This window comes from Dioscorea cayenensis, chromosome 20, assembly GCF_009730915.1.
Source record: "Dioscorea cayenensis subsp. rotundata cultivar TDr96_F1 chromosome 20, TDr96_F1_v2_PseudoChromosome.rev07_lg8_w22 25.fasta, whole genome shotgun sequence".
NCBI lineage: Eukaryota > Viridiplantae > Streptophyta > Magnoliopsida > Dioscoreales > Dioscoreaceae > Dioscorea > Dioscorea cayenensis.
The window spans coordinates 12,169,852-12,179,317 of record NC_052490.1 but is presented as its reverse complement, the minus strand read 5'-3'; the positions used below and the strand labels follow the sequence as shown (position 1 = coordinate 12,179,317).

The window sequence follows — 9,466 nt, the reverse complement described above, 5'->3', positions numbered from 1 at the left end:
GTTGATTGTTTATAATTTGGATGATCATCTTTATTGATGCTTTGTTAGATGTTGTATTTCTTTTATGGAATCTTGTAGTTTGTGGTTCAAGCCTTGTGTACTTTGATATGTTGATTTGCATGAGAACTCTGTATTTCAACTTCTAGGTTGTACTTGGTTGCGTGACCATCGCCCTTGTACTAGACGCACTTGGCTTGGAAGGGATCCATGTACGATACACCGTGACCATCGGGTATTTTGTACCCCTCCGACAATTAGGGTTGGACCTAGTTTGAGTATCGACTTCGATTAGAGATTTCCACAGTGTAATGCAATCATCACGAGGATTTGGGCGAAGTAATTCCGACCCTAATACTTGTATGGGATTAGGGTTCAATTGTCGTGACCATCGGGTTTAGCTAATTTAGGAGTCTCTTGGCCCAAGTACCATCTCACATTTCATCCTAAATTGAGGACTTAATGACAACCCAAGGGGGACTCGTGGTCCAAATCACTCCCTTCGGGTGTTTGATTCTCCCTTGAGTTCAGTATCAGTGTAGTAGTACCCCGGATTTCATTGTAGTTAATTCTTTCTCTTTTTAGAATTACTATTCATCTTCGAAGTGTTAGGGCTAGGAAATAGACGAAAGGGAAGTAATAGTAGCTTCTTGGGCCTTGGGAATACGACCCTCTCGTGCTTGTGCGAGATGTATTACTGGCGACCCGTGCTCTCATCGGATCTCACATCGGCTTCCATCGAGGCGTATCCCTATGACCGATCGAAGGAATCCTTTGACCATTTGTAGAGGACTTTCCACAAGACCACTCGATCACGACCATCGAGGGGTTTCTTTTATGGATTCATTGCTTTTTACATTCGATTTCTTTTGATTGTACTAAGCTCCATGGAGAGCTAAAACCCTTAGTGGGTACTTGGATGATTGTGAACCCCTAGGATGTATTCATTTTCATTGAACTTCTTTATTATGCTTTCAATAAATTGATGTTTATTGTGAGTTCCAACCTTGAATGCTTGATTGTATGAACATTTCCCCTAGAGTGACACTAGGGTTGAGAGTTCTTGTTGGTAACCTTGCGAGTGAGTGACACACCATGAGCGTTAGACAAAGCTAGGTTGGAGAGGGTTTAGAGGGTGAGTCGAGAGGTACAGGAGAGTACCCTTTCCACTCCGACGTGATAGATTCTACCTCCATTCCTCGAGTTCTTTGCGGCCATAATAGAGTGAATGGTCTAAGGGATGAACCACTCGCGGGGCCTAGTTACAGCGTGCAATCGAGGTGAAGCATTGAGGTGATCTTAGTATCTAGGGCTTAATTGTGCCTAGGGACCTTCCACCGGACCAAAAGGGTTAGGTTTATATTTAGGAAGAGATTTATCACTTGGAATCCCTAGAGCTCATTGCAACTCTATGCGAAAAGTAGGTGTTGAGATTGTTCGATTTCTCCTCCGGGACATGTATAGAGTTAGTCATAGTTGACCTTAGATTTGGGACTATGTATGAAAGGATTTCCATGACTCACCATTGCATTTATTAAGAAGCATAATAGAGAGTTCTTGCACTTGAACCGATTATCCTAGGTGAAGCATTATCCGAGTACCCCATCTTTATCGATTGCCTTACCCTCTTCTTACTTTTGCTCTTTCACTTATTGATTTTTATTGTTGAGATTGAATCAATTTCACACTTATCACTATTGATATTCCGCGACAGCTAAGTATCAAATTAAGTGTCTTTACTCCCATACTCCGTGTGGATTCGACCCCGCTCACCCGAGATTATTTCTTCAACAAACCCGTGCACTTGTGGCATATAAGCATGGGGACCTTGTCAAGTTTTTGGCGCCGTTGCCAGGGAGTTAGGTGTTTAGAGATACTTTGCACTTTGTTGTCTTAGTTATTTCACCACACATTCTATTCCATATCTTCTTATCCTATCATTTTTCTGATTTTCTTTTTGTTTTTCTTTGGTACAGCTCCAGGTTATGACCCGAGGGAATCCATCAATATTGATTGAAGGAGACCCTGAGCTTGAATATACACTTCGAAGGAAAGGGAAAGAACTCAGACAAGAACGACCCTAATCCAGCTAATTTGGAAGTAGAAGGATCTGATAACATGGCGGAACAAAATGAGCAACAACAGACACTATCCGATTATGCCAGCCTTCAGTGTTGGGGACACAATCGAGTATTATGCGCCCTCCAATTACACTGTAATTTTCGAGCTAAAACTGGCATTCAGCCATATGCTGCAGCAGTCCGCACAATTCAATGGTTTGGCCGATGAGGATCAAAACAGTGACATAGAGAGCTTCCTCGAGGTGTGTGACATGCTGAAGATAAATGGTGTGACCGATGATGCCATCAAATTGAGAGCCTTCCCAATTTCCTTAAAGGGGAAAGTAAAGCAATGGCTACACTCATTGCCTAGGGCATCAATCACTACATGGGAGGAGATGGTAGAAGCTTTTCTAGCCTGTTATTTCCCTCCCGGAAAATCAGGCAATCTTAGGAATGAGATCTCATCCTTTATGCAGTTGGAATTGGAGTCTCTATTAGAGACATGGGAACGGTTCAAGGAACTCCTGCGAAAGTGTCCACAACACGGATTCCGGGAGTGGATGATTGTTCAAACCTTCTACAATGGTTTGAACACGAGTACAAGGCAACTCTTGGATATGGTGGTAGGAGGTACCTTAGGTAGCAAGACCCCCGATGAGGCTCGTCAATTGATTGAGGAAATGGGGTTAAATAGCTACCAGTGGAACGCGAGGGAGAAGAAAAAGGTGGCCGGTCTCCATGAAATTGATGCGGTAACTTCATTGGCAGCCCAAGTGGAGAGTTTGTGTAAGAAGCTAGATCTTATAGCTTCGAATAGAGTTGCGACCGTGACCAATTGCACCGGTTGTGGTGGAGGACATGCTCCCTCCGATTACCCAATCGTCATTGGTGATGTTTCTTCAGTTGAGAATGTCGACTTTGTAGGTAATGGAATGAGACCTCAAGGGAATCCATACAGCAACACCTACAATTCAGGTTGGAAGAATCATCCCAACTTTTCATGGAGTAATCAAGGACCACAGAAGACCATGGGGCCATCGGGGTTCCAACAACAACAATAAGCTCCTCAAGTGGAAAAATGAATTTCGGCTTGGAAACCCGAAATGACGGATTTGGAGAAACACTTGGCTAGATTTGTTCAATCGGCAAATACAAGGTTTGAATCGAGCCGAGGCTACACTTCATAATCACACCGCCTCCCTTGCACAACCTTGAAAATCAAAATGGGGTCAAATTACGAAATCTCTTTCCGAAAGGCCACATGGGAGTTTACCAGGCAACACGGAAACCAACCCGAGAGAACATGTGAAGGCGATCACTTTGAGAAGCAATCGTGAGGTTGAAGGGAGGCTTCCGAGTGAGAAGCCGAAAGAACACGCACCCGAGGTCATAGAGGTTGACAAGGGAGCAAGCAAAGAGAAAGAGGTGGCATCCCCACCTTTCAAGCCAAGAATCCCTTATCCCTCTAGATTGAAGAATGACCAAGGGGATGAACAGTATAAGAAGTTCCTGAGTTTGTTCAAGCAACACCACATCAACATCTCTTTTGTTGAGGCTTTGGCTCAAATGCCTAAGTATGCGAAGTTCCTTAAAGACCTATTGACCAACAAGAGGAAATTGGAGGAGAGTGCTTCAGTGGTGCTTGATGCTTCGTGCTCGACGGTGTTGCGAAAGAACATGCCGAACAAGAAGAAAGACCCGGGAAGCTTCATTATTCCGTGTAACATCGGCAACTTAGGTGATGAAATGGCATTGGCGGATTCAGGAGCGAGTATCAACGTCATGCCATACACTTTCTTCAAAAATCTAGGCTTGGGTGAGCCTAGGCCTACTCGGATGACTCTACAATTGGCGGACCGAACGGTACGACATCTGAGAGGCAACATTGAAGATGTGCTTGTCAAGGTGGACAAGTATATTTTTCTAGTTGACTTTGTAGTGCTAGATGTCGATGAGGATGCAGAGGTACCCTTGATACTTGGGAGACCGTTCTTTCGGACTTCCAAAGAATTGATTGACATGGACGGCGGAGAGCTCACATTGAGAGTCGGAGACGATAAGCTCACTGACCGCCTTGCTGAAGCCATGCGGCATTCTCTCAATTTTGATGACACTTTGTATTTTCTAGACACTACTGATGAAATTGTTGATGAATATATACAGGAAATGTTCAACCAGGATCCGTATGAAGGTTTGTTCGACCAAGAGGAGAGCAATGAAGAAGTACTGATGCTTGGTTCAACTGGAGAGGAAACATCTACCCCGGGAATCTTGAAGAAGGTGCTCGAAAAATGAAGAGGGCTCAAGACGCCACCGAAAAACGCCCCCAAGACTCAGTTAGAGACGATACATGAGCCAAGGGAGTTGGACGAACGATTGCTTGGTGGTCCGAGCTCGCTAGTACACCCTCTACCCTCAAAGAGACTTTGTTCATCATGCTTTCAAGCTATTGGTAAGAGGGCAACCTTCATTCATGAGCCCCCGTGAGGTAAGAAAGATACGTCAAGTTTAGTGACGTTAAACAAGCGCTTCTTGGGAGGCAACCCAAGTGTTTCATCGCTTTTGCATCTTTTAGTTTAGTTTGCTTGCATGAATAAATTGTTAAGTGTTGGTGTTTCAATTTTTGAGTGCTTGTGCTGCGATTTTTATTATGGATCTCTAAAAGAATTCATTATTTGCTTTTGTTGTGAGTTGGTGAAGTTTGGTCATTTTGAGTTCCATTTTTGTGTTTTTCTCTGGTAAATTTTGCATAATAGGGCAGGCTCTGAGTGTTTAGACATGTTCAGATTAGTCCTGCAGAGCCTGCAGGTTTTTCTAAGTCATCAAGAGAAAACACACAGGCGTGTGGAAATTCCACACGCCCGTTTATGTGTATTACGAGCTCATCCAGAGAAGGCACAGGGCGCGCGGTCGCCCCTCGTGGATGACCATAGCAACCGGGCGCACGCCGTGGGTACTTCGCACGGGCGTGTGAATTCCTGCAGAGTTGGGCAGATTTTCCAGAGAGCACACAGGGTCGTGGACTCGCTCCTGTGGGCAACCTTCTGAACCACGCACTGAGCGTGGTACTTCGCACGCCCGTGCGAAACTCGCAGTTGCTCCCTCCATCCCGAGAAAACATGCAGAGCGCCGCCCCAGTGAGTTGGGGCATGTGAATACCCACGGCGTGTGGAATTTCCGCACGAGGCGTGTGAGACTTGATATTTTTTTCTCGATGACCGTGGAAGCCACTGTGGGCGCAGTGCTTTCCCTGTGGGTCCGGGCGACACAGGCGTAGGGTATTTTCCACACGTCCATATGAATGCACAGAATGTCAGAAGTCGCGAATTTTGTTTAACAAGGGGATGATTTCTATCCTTCTTCACAACCCCTTTTCACTTGGAAGCACTCTCACATTACACTCCCGAGTCCATAGCGCGCGATTTTTAGCGAAAGTTTTCTCGTCGCTCTTCATTTTCAAACTCTTCCTCGTCGGTAAATCCTTTTTCATCATCTTCTTCGTCACTTTATGTTTTCTATCAATTAATCTGTTTAAAAAGGCTTTGTTTCTTCAATTCGAGAGATGATTCATGTTTAGGACGAAGTTAAAGGCGATATATTGTATTCTTGGATTGTTGTTACGCGGGTCGCATGCGGTTCTCATGCCCCCGTGGATCCACACTGGGCGCAAGCGGAAATTCCACTACCGACCGCGTGGATTTCGCAGATTATTTTTATCAACTTGATTGACCAATTTTGTTTAAAAATTTTTGCGGATCATGGCACCCTAGGTTAAAGAAGCAAGTCGATAAGAGGCCACGTGAGTCATCCCCCGAGGTCGATCGACATGCGATTTGGGATTCCCGAACATGAGGTCCGCTATGAGCGCTTATCAAGACTCCGCTTCGGACAGACTCGATTCCCGGACACGACTATACCGCGAGATCTTCAGAGGGAGATGAGTTCATCGAGGAGGTTGAGGACCTTGTTTTTGGATGGTGGTTGGCGGCGCTTGTTGACGATTAGAGAGCCCGACCATCCGAGAGTTTGCACTCGGAGGTGCTCTCCTCGCTCAAGTTTGATAGAGTGTATGCGAGCTTCGGCTGCTTTGGGCAACTGCTCAGCTTTGGAGTATTTGGACACCATCATAGCTTGAGCATTACGCAGCTTTTCCATATTACTTGGTTTTATATCGAGGAGGCATTCACGATGACATGAGGAGTATGCATAGTTGCCTACTGATTATCCTGGAACCTTGACCCCGCAGAGAGCTTACAAAGTGCTATGTGGTCAAGGCCAGTACGAGCCGGGGTGTCTAAGGCCACGTGCCTTTCCCGACCTGCATACAGATATTTGCACGCCATCATGAGTAGGTCGGTGAATGGCCGCGGTGACAGTATTGGTGTTCTGAGCCGTCAGGAGTTGTTGTATTTGTACTCGATGGTAGAGCGCGTACCGATCCACTTAGGGCACATCCTGGCTGATTACATCAAACATCAGGGACAGTATGCTAGATTGGGAGTGATCTTCTCGGGCCCTTACATTACGAGATTAGTGCTGGGCATGGGTCTCTTGGATTCGATTCGCGGGGTCGAGAAGATGAGTGTACCCGCTCCCTGGGTCTAGAGACGATGCGGTTGATGGGTATGGTGCGCAGGTTCGCATGTGTTTTTGCATGCTAATTCTACCGAGCCCCTAGAGATAGCTGAGGATGAGGGTGATGACGCTGGAGCATCCCAGCCAACCCTTGAGCCTCAGCCCGCATCGATGGAGACCGAGGCACCTCCAGCGGCTGAGGAACTGTAGTTAAAATCGTAGCGAAAATATTGTAGCAGCACTGTTCACAGCCGCCCGAGAAAACAAGAAAATAGAGAATCCACAAAGGCGTCTGGAAATTCCACACGCCTCTGTGAAAAATCCACAGGGGTGCTCACACGAGGGTGTGGATTCCCAATTCTAGCCCTTTAAAATCTGATTTCAACCCCGATTTCAGCATTCTTTTCTCCATCTTTTCCCAAACTTGAGAGAGAGTGGCGGCTAGTGTTTTGAGAGGTATTGGTTAGGACTTTGGAGGGGTTCTCTGGCTCCGACATCGCACGCTGTTTGGAAGAAGGTTAGTGGGAGAGCTTTCGTCAACACCGATCCGTCAAGGTGTATCCTAGGCCGGACAATGGGACCCTTGCGACGAGTAGAGTACTTTCCACGAAACCATCACCATGTCTAACGAGGGGGCTTTCTATGGATGCTTTGTTTTTACATTCGATTTCATTGATTGTATCTAGGTCCATGGAGAGCTAAACCCCTAGTGGGTACTTGGGTATTTGTGAACCCACAGGTGTATTCATTTCATTGAATCTCTTTATTATGCTTTCAATAAATTGATGTTTATTGTGAGTTCCATTCTTGTATATTTGATTATATGAATACTCCCCTAGAGTGACACTAGGGTTGAGAGTTCTTGTTAGTAACTCTTGTGAATGAGTGACACACCATGAGATTTAGATAAAGCTTGATTGGAGAGGGTTGAGAGGGTGAGTCGAGAGATAGCGGAGTATCTCCTTTCCCCTCCGGTGTGATCTATCCTACCTCCATGTTCCAAGAGTCCATTGTGACCATAGTAGAGTGAAAGGGCGAAGGGATGACCTTCCACTTGGGCTTAGTTGCGAGTGCAATGGAGTGAACCGTTGAGGTGATTTTAGCACCTAGTGCTTAATTGTGGCTAGGGATCTTCCACCTGGACCAAAGGGTTAGGTCTATACAGAGGAATAGGGTTTATCACTTGGAATCTCTAGAGCTCATTGCAATTCTATACGAGTGAGAGGTTGAGAGGTTATTTAATCCCTCCTTCGGGCCATGTATAGAGTTAGGCATTGTTGACCTTAGATTTGGGATCATGTAAATAAGGATTTCCACGACTCATAGTTACATCAATTGGGAAGTATAGTAGAGGGTTCTTGCACTTAAAATGATTGTCCTAGGTGGATCAATATCCGGGTACCCCATCTTTATCAATTGCCTTATCTTCTCCCTTACTTGTGCTCTCTATCTTGTTGCTTTTATTTTTTATTATTTCATATTTTGTCACACATATCACTATTCATCTTCTACATGAGTTAAAAAATAACTTAAGTGTCTTTATTCCCTACTCTCTGTGGATACGATACCCACTCATGTGGGATTATTACTTTGACACCCATGCACTTGCGGTTTACACGCATATTCGGACGTGTCAGCATCCATCACGACTTGGAATAAGATGGTCAAAGCTTTCCTTGCAAGATACTTTCCTCCGGGGAAGTCAGTCAAGCTTAGATATGAGATATCATCATTTGTGTTGATGAAATTGGAATCATTGTTTGAGACATGGGAGTGCATCAAGGATCTTTTACGGAGGTGCCCACAACATGGATTTCCCGAATGGATAATTATTCAGACTTTCTATAATAAGTTGAATCCATGTACAAGGCAATTACTAGATGCCTCTGGAGGAGGAAAAATGATGAGTAAAACCCCAGAAGAAGCCTGCAATTAGTGGAAGACATGGCTGACAAGGTCCCCTTTCGTATATCCCGCAAATGCACGGGTTTGTCGAAGTAATAATCCCAGGTGAGCAGGGTCGAATCCATAGGGAGTAGGGAGTAAAAACACTTAATTTGATTCTTAACTATGTGGAAGATCAATAGTGATAAGTGTGACAATGATTCAATTCTCAACAATAAAAGCAACAAGTAAAATAGCAAAAGTAGAGAAGGGGGGTAAGCCAATTGATAAAGATGGGGTACTCTGGTAATGCTCCGCCTAGGATAATCATTTCAAGGGAATAGTGAGTCATGGAAATCCTTAATTACATAGTCCCAAATCTAAGGTCAACTATGCCTAACTCTACACATGTCCCGGAGGAGAAATCGAACAATCTCAACACCTCGCACTCGCATAGAGTTGCAATGAGCTCTAGGGATTCCAAGTGATAAATCTCTTCCTAAGATATAGACCTAACCCTTTGGTCCAAGCGAAAGGTCCCTAGCCAAAATTAAGCTTCACTCCATTGCACGCGAAACTAGGCCCTAGCGGAGGTTCATCCCTTAGACCATTCACTCTATAATGGCCGCAAAGAACTCCAGGAACGGAGGTAGAATCTACCACGTCAGAGGGGAAAATGGGCACTCCTGCACCTCTCGACTCACCCTCTCAACCCTCTCCAACCAAGCTTTGTCTAACGCTCGTGGTGTGTCACTCACTCACAAGGTTACCAACAAGAACTCTCAACACTAGTGTCACTCTAGGGGAAATGTTCATACAATCAAGCATTCAAGGTTGGAACTCACAATAAACATCAATTAATTGAAAGCATAATAAAGAGATTCAATGAAATGAATACATCCTAGGGTTCACAAGTACCCAAGAACCCACTAGGGGTTTAGCTCTCC

At 45.0% G+C, this 9,466-nt stretch overlaps 2 non-coding genes across 2 annotated transcripts; both read right to left on the bottom strand.

Annotated features, from left to right (window-relative positions):
• Window positions 1-2,503: 2,503 nt before the first annotated feature.
• LOC120251997 lies at window positions 2,504-2,610 on the bottom strand. The gene has a single exon (XR_005533553.1). It is a non-coding gene; the product is annotated as a small nucleolar RNA R71 (small nucleolar RNA).
• A 5,733-nt stretch (window positions 2,611-8,343) lies between these two features.
• On the bottom strand, window positions 8,344-8,450 carry LOC120252228. Its single transcript, XR_005533771.1, has one exon. It is a non-coding gene; the product is annotated as a small nucleolar RNA R71 (small nucleolar RNA).
• Window positions 8,451-9,466: the final 1,016 nt, after the last annotated feature.